The sequence below is a fragment of the Carlito syrichta genome, unplaced genomic scaffold (assembly GCF_000164805.1).
Source record: "Carlito syrichta isolate Samal-C Ts95f unplaced genomic scaffold, Tarsius_syrichta-2.0.1 Scaffold309824, whole genome shotgun sequence".
Lineage (NCBI taxonomy): Eukaryota > Metazoa > Chordata > Mammalia > Primates > Tarsiidae > Carlito > Carlito syrichta.
The window spans coordinates 1,009,915-1,023,682 of NW_007253920.1; the positions used below are offsets into that span (position 1 = coordinate 1,009,915).

Below are 13,768 nucleotides of genomic sequence, written 5' to 3' on the forward strand. Positions count from 1 at the left end.
CCAAGTTGTCCAGGCAGGTCTCGAACCCGCGGGCTCAGGCAATCTACTCACCTCAGCCTCCCAAAGCACGGGATTACAGGCTGAGCCACCAAGCCTGGCTGGTTTGTACTTTTGATAAGGTGGTTAATTGGTTGCACTTCAATTTCTTCTCCTGTGTTGTTTTAATTGGGAATAAGTGCCTATGAAAAATACTTTGAGGCCAGGCATGGTGGCTCAAGCCTGTAATCCCCAGCACTTGGAAGGCTGAGGCAGGAGGATTGCCTGAGCTCAGGTGTTCTAGACCACCCTGGGCAACTTGGTGAGACTTGATCTCTACAGTAAATCAAAAAATAAACCGGGCATGGTAATGAGTGCCTGTAGTTTCAGCTGCCTGGAAGGCTGAGGTGGAAGGATCTCCTGAGCCCAGCAGGTCAAGGCTGCAGTGGCCAGGAGTGTGCCTCTGCACTCCAGCCTGGACAACAGAGTGAGGCTCTGACTCAAAAAAAAATTACTTTTAATTAATACTGGCTAGTATATTGAGCATTTTTGGTGTATCAAAAACCATGCTAAAAGCTTGACAAGCATTGTCTTATTTAGTCTTTATAGCTACTTTATTACTTCTGTTTTACAGCTATAGAATATGAGGCTCAAAGTTTCAGTAAGTTACTGACGAGTCACAGGAATGACTGAGATTCGACTTGTATTCAGATTTCATAGGACTCACTATACTACCTTGCCCACACTTTTTATTTAATAAGTTACCCTAGTAATAATTGTATAGATTTTTACTTCTTTTCAAAAATGATTAAGTTCAGGAAACATTTTTCCCTGCAGTTGAAGTGAGGAGAGCTGGGATGGAATAGGGAGTGAGGTGTTAAAAGTGTCTGCACCCTGTCCCTGCTTGCCTGCTGGGGCCTATCTCCCTTCTACAAATGCTGCTCTGGCTCCTGCCCTTCCCCCACGAGGTACTCCCAGACTTGCTTGGTTCTCCGGAAGTCCATGGGCTCACTTGCCTCATAGCTGTTTGAAACTCATACTCTTACTCAGTTTATTTGAACTCTTAGCTTCAGAGAAACACAGTCTGATCGAATTTAGTCACAATCTGTGTGAAATGTACATCTATTACTTTTCTGAAGCTATATTCTTTACCAAGTATGTCCTTTTAAAAGTTATTTAAATTTTTGTGGATATATAATTATCATACATATTGATGGGGCCCAAGTATTCCCTTTTATCTGATTCTTAGTTGTCTTTCTACCTGTGGCTCTGATTACATCTCCAGCAAGCCTTTCCTGAGGGAGGTGGCTGAGGACCCCTCCCCTGTGCTCCCATAGTATCCTGTGCATTTTTTTCCTGAACCTTTTGAGAATAAGTTGCAGAAGCCATGCAGCTCAGTCTTTTTTTTAGTGTTTATTTCCTAAGGAATAGTCTTTCATATAACTGTTAATATAGTTATTAAGATCAAGAAATGACAAAACTAATTTCTAACTTAAATTTTACCAGTTCTTGCACTGATATCTTCTATGTATTTATTTATTTTAAAAATGAACTTTATTGTAACCTTTTTTTTTTTTTTTTTTTTTTAGTTGGAGTCTCACTCTGTCACCCAGGCTGGAGTGCAGTGGCACGCTCATGGCCACCACAGTCTTGACCTGCTGGGTTCAGGGGATCCTTCTGCCTCAACCTCCTGAGTAGCTGGAACTACAGGCATGTTCAATCACGCCTGACTAATTTTTAATTTATTGTAGTGGTCTTGCCAGGTTGCTCAGGCTGTTCTTGAACTCCTGAACTCAGGCAGTCATCTCATCTCCACCTACCAATGTGCTAGGATTACAGACGTGAGCCACTGTGCCCAACCTACTATTATTTTTTAGAGACGGGGTCTTGCTTTGTCACCTAGGCTAGAAGAAGCAGTGGTGTGATCATAGCTTGTAGCAGTCTTGGATTCCTGGTCTCAAGCTATCCTCCTGCCTTAGCCTCCTAGGAGTACAGGTGTGTACACCTACCTAAGCTAATGTCCTTTATTGCAAAAGAAAAAAATTTGTCCTGAATTCAGTTTAGGATCAAATGTTGCATTTATTTGTTATGTCTCCTTAGTCTTAAAGTTACTTGAAAAATAGCTTATGATTTGGGTTTGTTAGATGTTTTCTTATCATTAGAATGGAATTGTATATTTTTGGGAGAATATCATAGAAGTGATGTGTCTTTCTCCAGTACCTCATTTTGTTTTTATTTTATTTATTTATTTTTGAGTCGAAGTTTCACTCTGTCGCCCAGGCTGGCATGCAGTGGCACGCTCATGGCCATTGCAGCCTTAACCTGCTGGGCTCAGGCAGTCTTCCTCCTTCAGCCTTCCAAGTAGCTGAGACTACAGGTGATTGCCTCTACTCCCAGCTAATTTTTTGATTTATTGTAGAGATGAGGTCTCGCCAAGTTGCCCAGGCTGGTCTTGAACCCGTGGACTCAGACAATCCTCTCGCCTTCACCTCCCAAAGTGCTGGAATGACAGACGTGAGCCACCGCGCCCAGTTAGTACCTCATTTTTTAAAAAGACACGTCTGTTTGTCCCCATTACAAAATCTGATCACTTCATTAACCACTGAAAATTACTCCTGTTCTCTTTGTAATCAGTAAATGTCTTTTTGGTGGAGATACTGAGGCCAGGTTAATATCTAGTTGCTTTTTAGTCTTTGGGGTTGTTATGTCTCTTTCCGCATCTCTTCATCTCCCTCCTTCCCTCCCTCCCCTTCTCCTCTCCTCTCTCCCTCTCTCCACTTGCTGCCTCCAATTTGCGTTTTAGTATGTGATTTTTTTTTTCTATGTCCTCAAATATTGTTTTAGTGCCCTCAGAGAACACTGGTATTTTATATTATTTTCTAGGATTAAATGTAGTTACTACATTTCTTTTTTTTTTTTTTGAGTTGGAGTCTCACTCTGTCGCCCTGACTGGAGTGCAGTGGCCGCTCCCGGCCACCGCAGCCTTGACCTGCTGGGCTCTGGCAATCCTTCCGCCTCAGCCTTCCAAGTAGCTGGAATTACAGGCATGCGCTACCACGCTGGGCTGATTTTTTTGATTTATTGTAGAGATGAGGTCTCGCTGCCCAGGCGGGTCTCGAACCCGTGGGCTCAGGCAATCCACTCACCTCAGCCTCCCAAAGGTGTGGGAGTACAGGCTGAGCCACCGAGCCCGGCTCCTACATTTCTATTATTCAGTAAAAGGATTTATACTTTATTGGACTTGGTGTCTTCATCTTTAAAATGAAGAGGAAGAAATAGCTATCCAAGGCCCGTTCAGATTCTAAAGTCCTATGGCAAATGAGTTTATGAGCGAAAAAAATTAAATTGTTGTATCCAGCGTCCCCCCCACCCCCTTAAGGTTTAAACTGATTGTTTTCGTTCTTCTTTCTGGACAAAATATAAATGTCTCATTGCTTAGACTTTTAGTAGAGCTGTCTTTACTTTGGCTGGGGGCATGATGTTCCTTACATTTCGATAATGCCTTTTCCCAAGTTGATGATAAAGTGGTATTGGTTGGTCTTTTTGGGTAAAGTGGGAGAGGGGGACTCCTTTTCACAACAGTCTGTTTATAAAGAAATCTTGTCATTTCTTGGAGGTTTTTAAAGTGCTTAAAGCAAGAGAAGAAGAAAAAAATCCTTCTAATAGTGTTCATCATTTTAAAAAACATGATTTATGTATAATTTCTTTTGGAGGATTTTACAGAGTTTCTAATCATATAATTTCTAAAGAAGTGAGAATCTTGAGTTATTGTGGAATTTAGAACAAATTATTTAGTTGTAGAAGTTAGTTGCAGTCATATGTTGCTTAACAATGGAGGTCTGTTCTGAGAAATGTGTTAGGTGATTTCATCATTCTGTGAACGTCATGGAAAGTACTTACACAAACCAGGATCGGCTAGCCTACTACACACATAGGCTGTATAGTGTGGCCTAAAGCCCTTAGCTTACATACCTGTACAGCATGTTACTGTACTGAATACTGTGGGCAGTTGTAACACATGTATTTGTGTATCTAAACATATTTAAGTAGAAATATGGTATAATACATAAAAAACGGTACCACCTGTATAGGGCACTTAACGTGACTAGAAGTTTCTCTGGGGGAGTCAGTGAGTGGGTGGTGAGTGAATGTGAAGGCTGAAGATATTATTTAACACTACTGTAGAAATTATGAACACTACAGCTAGACTATACTACATTTATGAAAAATTTCTTTTCTTCAGTAATAATTAACCTTAGCTTATTGTCACGTTTTTTAAAAAACCTGCTTGAGTAGCTGGAACTACAGGAACTACATAACACTTAGCTTAAAACAAATACATTTGTACATAGAAAAATACCTTCTTATTCATAATCTTTTTTCTGTTTCTAAACTTTTTTATTTTTATTTTAACTTTCTCAATTTTTTTGTTGAAAACTAAGACACAAACATGTATTAGCATAGAGCTACCCAGGGTCAGGATTAAGAGGTCACCAGGTGATGGGAATTTTTCAGTTTCAATATAATCTTGTGGAACCATCGTCATATTTAAGCTGTTTTTTCTGACTTCTAAATATAGTAGCCTTCTCACTATAGAACTGTTAATGTTAAGTTGGAACAAAACTGCCAACATTTACTTGAGGCCAGCTAAGTAGATACTCTTTCTTTCTTTCTTTCTTTTATTTTTAAGTTGGAGTCTCACCCCATCACCCAGGCTGGAGTGCAGTGGTATGTTCATGGCCACCCCAGCATGGACCCACTGGGCTCAGGTGATCCTTCCACCTCAGCCTTCCAAGTAGCTGGAACTACAGGCACGTGCTACCATGCCCAGCTAATTATTTGATTTATTGTAGAGGTGAGGTCTTGCTAAGTTGCCCAGACTATTCTCAAACCCGTGGGCTCGGGCAATCCCTTCGCCTCGACCTCCCAAAGTGCTGGGATTACAGGCTTGAGCCACCACGCCTGGCTGGTACTCTTTCTGAATGAAGTTCTCTGTTAGGTGACTATGTTCTCAGTTTGAATATGGGAGGAGGGAGAAGACAGAAAGAGTGAGATTTCACCGAAAATACACTTGATGACTTGATGTGTTTCTACTAAAACTGCTGATGATGGCTACTGAAAAAAGCTAGTGTGGAGCCAAAGATTTGCAGTGGGAACTTCTCTAAAATGTGGCTTAGGAAGACAGCTGTCTGTTCTGCAAATACCGATGTTATATAAATGCATGAAAAGGACAAGTACCAAATTCAGGATATTGATTACCTCTTGGTGTCGTGAGGAGGGAGGGGGATATTATCTATTATCGAGTGGCCTGTAAGAGTCTTCAATCTTATTGCTAACGTTTTATTTTTGAAGTTTAGAAATGGATATGTATAGCCTCTATGTTTTTTAAACAACATTTTCTGAGGCATTTTATAGTTAATTAAGAACCGAGAATGTATTCTGAATTGACTTAAATATGTAGTCAAATGGAAACTTAGCTGTTCATTTGGTGTTAAGTTATCATGACTTGGTTGACAAGACACAAGTGTGTTCGTGGGGTTTTCCTTCAGGGTGGGAGAAACTACTTTTTTTTTTGTCTGTGTCTACTCAGATGACAAATACACCTTGAGTACAATTCTTACTACAGTAAAATGTTCATATTTGAGCTTGTGGGTAAAACTGTTTTATGTTAATGTGTGTGTTGTGATTTGTTTTTAAAATTACTATACATGGTTTCTAAATATTTCTCCAAAGCACAGTATATGATTTCATCTTGGTTACAGGAACGGATGATTAATTTTACTTTAAATTTCCTGTATGAAGAAAAGATGCCTTTAACTTTTTCCAGCACCAAAATTCTTTTAACACTGTGCATATACAAAAACGAAAACACACATACTATGGTTTTAGGTGGGTATAATGATTAAAAGAAAATCTGGAGTGTCATATACTAGACCTGTGACCTATGCTGCGCTGTTGACTTTTTTTTTTTGCTCACGAAATTTACTCATCAGGAAGATGGCTAACTTTTGAACTGAGAACATTTTTATCAAAAGTTGAATTTTTCAGGAGAGGGTAGGATTATTTATTTATTTAGAAAGTGTACTGCCTTCCTTTTTGTGGCCTTGAGAATGAAAGAAACCTTGTTTCCAAGTTTGGGGGATCATGGGATTAGAAAAGATGCTGTTGGTGGTTGTTCATTTCAGTGCTTTGCCTTTATTTGGGTGCTTCTGCTTTTTGGAGAGATGAGGTGGGAGAGAGAAAAGGATTTCTGTTTCCTTCCAACAAGAATGTGAAATTTGCCAATTTCTTCAAGAAAGAAACTGGATCCTTATAGATTTACAGATTATAATGTGTGTTTTCGAGGAAGTAGGTAGGGTGGGTAAGAAGTGGAAGGTTGAGGAAGGTTGAGGAAGGTGAAATAAATACATGCTTTTGTTCTTGAGTTTAGAGGTTTGGATTATCTTCTTTTTTGGAGTCTACCTAGAAATTAACTCGTATAAATTGGGGATCCTTGGATTTTGGATAGTTCTTACTGATCTAAGGACTGGGCTCTTGTACTATAGATTTTTAGAACTTGAAAAAGTGTTTTGGTTCTGGCATGGTCTAATTTTATAGGTATTTTTTTCTCTGGTGTATTTTCAAAAGCAGAGGGCCATTCTTCCCATTCCAGTGGCAAGTAGAAACTGTGATCTACTAAGACTTTTTAGTCGACAGAATTTGGAAAATGTTCTGCAAGCAGGGGTTCTTAATCTTTTTTCTGCAAAGAGCTCTTGGTAGTTTGGTAAAGCCTGCAGACTTCTCAGAATATTATTTTTAGCCAGGCTCAGTGGTTCAAGCCTGGGATCCCAACATTTTGGGTGGTTGAGGCAAGAGGAGTTCGAGATCAGCCTGGGCAATATGGCGAGATCTTATCTTTACAGTAAATAAAAAAAAAATTAGCGGGGCCTGATGGCATGTGCCTATCGTCTCAGCTCTGTCTCAGCTTCTTGGAAGGTTGAGGTGAAAGGATCGCCTGAGCCCAGCAGATCAAGGCTGCAGTGGCCATGATTGTGCCACTGCATTTCAGCTTGGGTGACAGAGTAAGACTCTGGCTTAAAAAAAATATATGTATGTTTAAAATAAAATGTGTACAATTATAAAGGAAACTAGTTCATTTAAATACAGATGTGGAAATATTAAAATCCTTTTTAACTCATTGAGTGTAAGTGTTTCTGACTTATTTGCAGCAACTATATATGAAAATAACTGATTTCTCTTGTTGATAATCACAGGTACTGCTAGAGTGCTTTGTTGGAGGAAGTGCTGAGTTTTAGTTAGAGGTATCAGAAGACAAAATTGTAACATACGTAGTTTAAAGATCTAATTCACTTTTTGAACCTAGAATCTGGCAAAACCCCATTTTATAAAATAGAATGACTTTGGCCAGGTGCCATGGCTCATGCCTATACTCCTAGCCCTTTGGGAGGCAGAGACAGGAGGATCACGTGAGCCCAGGAGTTCAAGACTAGCCTGGGCAATATCGTGAGACCTTGTATCTACAAAAAAAAAAAAAAAAAAAAAAAGCCAGATGTGGTGGTGTATCCCTGTAGTTCCAGTTACTCGAGAGGCTGAGGCAGGAGAATATCACTCGAACCCAGGAGCTGGATGCTGTTGTGAGTTGTGATCCAGCCTGGGCAACACTGAGATATCAGAAAAAAAAAAAAGACTTCTAATGAGCTAATCATAGAAGTTTGGCTTTGGCTTTACAGGCAGAAAAGGACTGAAGAAAGCAGAAACAGAACAAAAAATGAATTGGTATTTTATTTTATTTATTTATTTATATGAGTTGGAGTCTCACTCTGTCACCCAGACTGGAGTGCAGTGGCTGCTCCCGGCCACCGCAGCCTCGACCTGCTGGGCTCCGGCAATCCTTTCGCCTCAGCCTTCCAAGTAGCTAGAACTACAGGCGTGTGCTACCATACCTGGCTAATTTTTTGATTTATTGTAGAGATGAGGTCTCTCCAAGTTGCCCAGAAGGGTCTCGAACTCGCGGGCTCAGGCAGCCCACTCACCTCGGCCTCCCAAAGCGCAGGATTACAGGCTGAGCCACCGAGCCTGGCCCAGACTTTTTTTATTGTACCAGCTAAAACCAACCCGTTTCAGGACCTGGCTGTTATCTCTTGTTCTTCTGATTTCTAAGAAGGTCAGATAAACAGTTTGGTGGCATGGAACTTCTTTCATCACTACTTCATTTTGGCTTGGTCTCTTGAGCCTAGTGCAAGAGCTCAGTGTAAACCCATGGCCTCTGATACATTTTAACAGAGGTTAGTGAAAAAATATATTTTTTCCTCTTCACTTTTTTGAAGTTTTAAATCCCAAGAACTGTTTTCTAATGCAATGAAAGAAAAAAAAATTAGCACTTAGAGCCAGGTAACTTTGGGATTAAGTTCCACATTCACTACTTTCTAATATCTACATTCTTCTGTATCCCTGAGACTTAAATCCCAAGAACCCCTTCTTAATGCAGTGAAAAGACATCCCCCAGGATTTGGAGCCTTTTGACTGGGATTGAGTTTGCAGGTTGAGCATCCCTAATCTGAAAATCTTGCTCCAAAATCAGAATCTTTTTGAGTACCTGTATGGTGCCATAAGTAGACCATTTCACACCTGCCCTTGGGCACATAAATTTTGTTTCATGGGCAAAATTATTTAAAATATTGTATAAAATTACCTTTTAGCCATGTGTATATGATATATATAAAACATAAATGAATCTCATGTTTAGACTTGAGTCCCATACCCAAGATGTAATTCCTTATGTATACAATGTAAATATGCCAAAATCTGAAAAAAATCTGAAATCTAAAACATTTCTGTCCAAAGTATTTCAGGTAAGGGGTAAACAAACCTGTATTTCCTAGTGTCTATAGTATACCTATGCAACTCTGAACCTTAATTTCTTTATTAACATAATGGGGATGGTAATTGTACTTACCTTGTAGGATTTTAGCTGTTTTGTGGGTGCTCCAGATATTACATTATTTATGTATAATTTATTGTGACCTACTGGTATTGTTATTTTAGCATTTTGAGTAAAGTATGAAAGTCTTCCTTCCTTTGTGTTCCTTTATCCTCTCCTAAACTATTTAAAAATTATCTTTATACGTTTGCAATTACATCAGGCAGTACTATAATTTTTGCTTGAATTATTAAGCATACTGTAGAAAAATCAAGAGAAGGAACACCTGTCATATTTATCCATACTTTTGCTAACCGTGTTTTTTCCTTCCTGATGTTTTAATAATTTATTTATTTATTTATTTTTTGGGTCAGAGTCTCACTCTGTTGCCCAGGTTGGAGTTCAGGGTCATGCTTATGGCACTGCAGCCTCAACCTGCTGGGCTCAAGTGATCCTTCTGCCTCAGCCTTCCAAGAAGCTTGAACTACAGGCATGTGACACCACGCTCAGCTAATTTTTCTTGATTTATTGTGGAGATGAAGTCTCACCAAGTTGCCCAGGCTGGTCTCGAACCCGTGGGCTCAGGCATTCCTCTCACCTTGGCCTTCCAAAGTGCTGGGATTATAGGTATGAGCCTCCATGCCCTGCCAATAACTTATTGTTTAAATAACTTTATCTTTAGCCATTTTTAGGATGAGTCTGCTGGCAACAAATTATCTTAGATTTTCTTTGTCTGAGAATGTCTTGATTTCTTGTTTATTCCAGTATAATTTTTTTTTTTTTTTTGCAGTATACAGGATTCTGGGTTAGTAAAATAGTCTTTCCTTATCTGTAGGGTATGTGTTCAAAGATCACCAGTGGATGCCTGAAACCAAGAATAGTACTGAACCCTATATATACGGTTTATTCCTATGCCTACATACATATGATAAAGTTTAATTTATAAGTTAGACACACTAAGAGATCAGTAACAGTAACTAATAATAAAATACAACTTTTATAGCAATATACTGTAAATGTTATCTCTCTCTGAAATATCTTACTGTACTGCACTCTTCTCGTGATGATATGAGGTGATGAATGCCTATGTGAAGAGATGTAGTAAGATGAATGATAAAGGCATTGAGACATATTGTTAGACTACGATTGACCTTCTGAAATATGGTCAGAATTATCTGCTTTGGGTGATCTTGGATCACTGAACCATGATGATGTCTGAGTAAAAGCTGGGTAAAGCATACACAGTGTGGAATGCTAGACAAAGGATGTTTCATGTTCTAGGTGAGATGCCGTGAGATTTCATCAAGCTACTCAGAATGGTGCACAATTTAACATTCCATTTCTGAAAGTTTCCATTTAATAATTTGGAACCATGCTTTAGTTTACTGTGGGTAACTGAAACTGGAAAACCAAACTGTGGATAAGAGGGAGGGCTACTGTAGTTCTCTTTAATCAGCACCTGAAAAATATTGTGCCTTTTTTTCTGATGATCTCCCTGGTTTCTGATGAGAAATCTGTTGTTTTTCTCCTGTCAGTAAGATGTTGTTTTTCTCTGGCTGCTTTCAAGATTTGTTTTTTGTCTTTAGATTTTATAAGTATAATGTGTTTTGGTGTGAATTTCCTTGAGTTTTTCCTCTTTGGGGTTTACTCAACTTCTTGAATGTGTATGTTTATGTATTGCCAAATTTGGGACGTTTTCAGCCATTATTTCTTCATATACTTTTTTCAGCTTCATTCTCCTTGTCTCTCTCGTTGCTATCCTCTGATAACATGAAAATTAGATCTTTTATAATAATCCCACAGATTCTTGAGGTTCTGGTCTTTTTTTTTTTTTAAAGTATATTATCTGTTTTTCAGTTTAGGTTGTTTTCTGTTGTTCTACATTCTAGTTTGTTGATTCTTCTGTCCCTTCCATTTTGCTGTTAAGACCATCCACTGAGCTCTTTATTTTGGTTATTATATTTTTTAGTTTTAAATTCACATTTTACCATTTGTTTCTTTATACTTCTATTTCTTTGCTGAGGCTTTCTATTTTTTTCATTTGTTTCAAGCATGCTTACAATTGTTGAAACATTTTGATTAAGCCTGCCTCAAATCATTGTCAGGTAATTCTAACATCTTTGTTTTCTCTTTTATTTTCTTTTTTTTGAGTTGGAGTCTCACCCAGTCACCCAGACTGGAGTGCAGTGGCCGCTCCCGGCCACCACAGCCTCGACCTGCTGGGCTCCAGCGATTCTTCCGCCTCAGCCTTCCAAGTAGCTAGAATTACAGGCACGCACTACCACGCCCGGCTAATTTTTTGATTTATTGTAGAGACGAGGTCTCGTCAAGTTGCCCAGGCGGGTCTCGAACCCGCGGGCTCAGGCAGTTCACTCACCTCAGCCTCCCAAAGCACGGGATTACAGGCTGAGCTACTGAGCCAGCCCTCTCTTTTATTTTTGATTTTCCACCTTCTTTTCACAGGTGTTGCATCTTTATTATCTCTGTGTTGGCATCAATTGATTGTCTCGTCATTTAGTTTGAGATCTTCCCGGTTGTTGAATTTTTCTGTTGAAATTTGCACATTTACACTTATTGTTCTGAGATCTTCAGACTGTTTTAGTTGGCTTTTCAGAATGCCCTCTGGCAGGAGAAGGAGAGGTCTAGGGATGGAAGTCCTGGCTCCCCTTGTGATCTCATCGATGCTGTTAGGGGACAGAGGTTCATTTCACACTGAGTTATGGGCTAGTGGAGATGAAACTCCTGGCTCCCTACTTGGCTTTCTCTGACACCACTGCAGTAGAGTGTTAGGGTGCCTCTTTACAACCCTTTGAGCATGGAATTCTAGGCTCTCCACCTGGTCTTTCCTGGTGTGGGAGGAGGTGGGTCCATGGCTTTTTTCTGTGGTGTTTGGCTGGAGTAGAACAGTTGTTTAAATGTTTTTTTCCTTGCTGAAAGGCCCCATACTTGGTCCTTGGGCTAGAGAGAGCAGGCTTTTTGGGGGGCTTTTTTTGGTCTGTGACTGTTGGTGTTTCCAAGTTATTGGCTTTTTCAGTTCTAGGTCTGGGATATATGATGTAAAAAGAAAACCCAAGGAACTTACCACAGTGTTTCTTGGGTTCCAAAGCATTAGCTCATCTGTCTTCTCTCCAACTTTTTGAAGTCGTCTTTTGTTTATTTTATATGTAATGTAAAGAATTTTTAGTTTCATTTAGCAGCAGGAATAGGGGAAAGTATGTTTACTTCATCTTCCCAGAAGAAAAAGTTATTTAAAGGTTTTGGTTTATTAAGTAATGTAATTAACGTTCTTCTCTAAAGTTTCTGTTTTATGTTCGTGCTTATTCTCTACTAGTTCAAAAAATGAACTGACGTTTTTATGCCTCTTGATTCAAATTGCTAGTCATTATACCATTCAGCTTAATTTTGTAATAAGTTCAGTTATGAACCTGTTGAGTTTGCGATGCTCCCAAGGCAGCTATATGAAGTCATATATCCCTTTTTATAGTCAGAAGAGAAATGTAGTCAAGAGATTTAGGCAGAAGACAGATTTGGGAGTGTAAAGTAATAGATGATTGTTGAAACTGTTTTGTGTAGTTGAGTCACCCATGTTGAGGAGGTCTACATGGCTTAAGATGAGCTGTCGAAGGCCGCCATTGAAAAGGGGGCTATAAGAAGAAAAGGAACAAGACCGGCAAGAACCCATTGGAGAACTAGAGGCGCAAATTGTGTTAGGTATTACAGAAACCAAGAAAAGACAGTTTCGAGAATGACTTTGAGTGGTCAACAGGGTCACATATCTTAGGTTGTTAAGTAATAAGTAATCTGATGGCAAAAGTTGTAAGGTTGGATTCGGCAATGAGCAGGTCACAGACAGCAGTATCAGTGGAATAATGGGACTAGAAGCCAGATTACCCTGATTGGCTAGCTAAGAAAAATGCTGATGGAGGAAAAGAAGGCAGGTTAGAGCAGGGATAGAGAGGTGGAGGTAGAGGTAGTGCATGCGAGTGCTTTCAGAAAAAGAGTGTTGACCATTGCCTTGCTAAGGCACTGGCCAGGCCATGTTTCCTAGCTTCAGCCCCCTCTCCTTCCTTGGGGAGGTTAATCTCTCTCTCTCTCTCTCTAATTTACTTTCTAAATAAGCTATAGTTTTAATCTAAAAAAAAAGAAAAAGAAAAAGAAAATGAAAGTGTCTTGCTATATGCTGAGGAAAAAGAGCTAGCTCAGGAAGCAGCAGTTGTTGTCAAGGACCTTGGAGACTACAGGAAGAAGGATAGAAGATGGGCAGGGATAATGATGCTTTTCTTTAACCCCCTTAGGAGGGTGAAAGAACATTATATGAATAATATGTTTATGGATGCAGGAGTTTTTTTTTAAAATAAGAACAAAATTGATAGGTGACCCACCTGGATCATTTTCTTTGATATTCAAGGCATGCTGTGACATAGGAGGCGTGTGCATGGGTGCTTTTCAATACAGTCTTACCCAGATCAGTAATTTAATAGGTTATATTACAGTTATGTCAGATTTGCATATATTTTTATAACTTTTCTGATGATACAAATAATTCTTATATCTTAAAAGAAAAACGGTAACCAAGATGAGCAACTAGAAAGCAAGTACAAGCCGGGCTCGGTGGCTCAGCCTGTAATCCCGCGCCTTTGGGAGGCTGAGGTGAGTGGATGGCCTGAGCCCGCGGGTTCGAGACCCGCCTGGGCAGCGAGACCTCATCTCTACAATAAATCAAAAAATCAGCCGGGCATGGTGGCACATGCCTGTAATTCCGGCTACTCGGAAGGCTGAGGCGGAAGGATCGCCGGAGCCCAGCAGGCCGAGGCTGCGGTGGCCGGGAGCGGCCACTGCACTCCAGTCTGGGTGACAGAGTGAGACTCCAAC

General features: G+C 39.8%; 1 protein-coding gene across 1 annotated transcript in view; it reads left to right on the forward strand.

Moving 5' to 3' along the window:
• RRAS2 (related RAS viral (r-ras) oncogene homolog 2) overlaps nt 1-13,768 on the forward strand; it is an 88,602-nt gene that overhangs the window by 18,136 nt on the left and 56,698 nt on the right. The window lies entirely within an intron of this gene.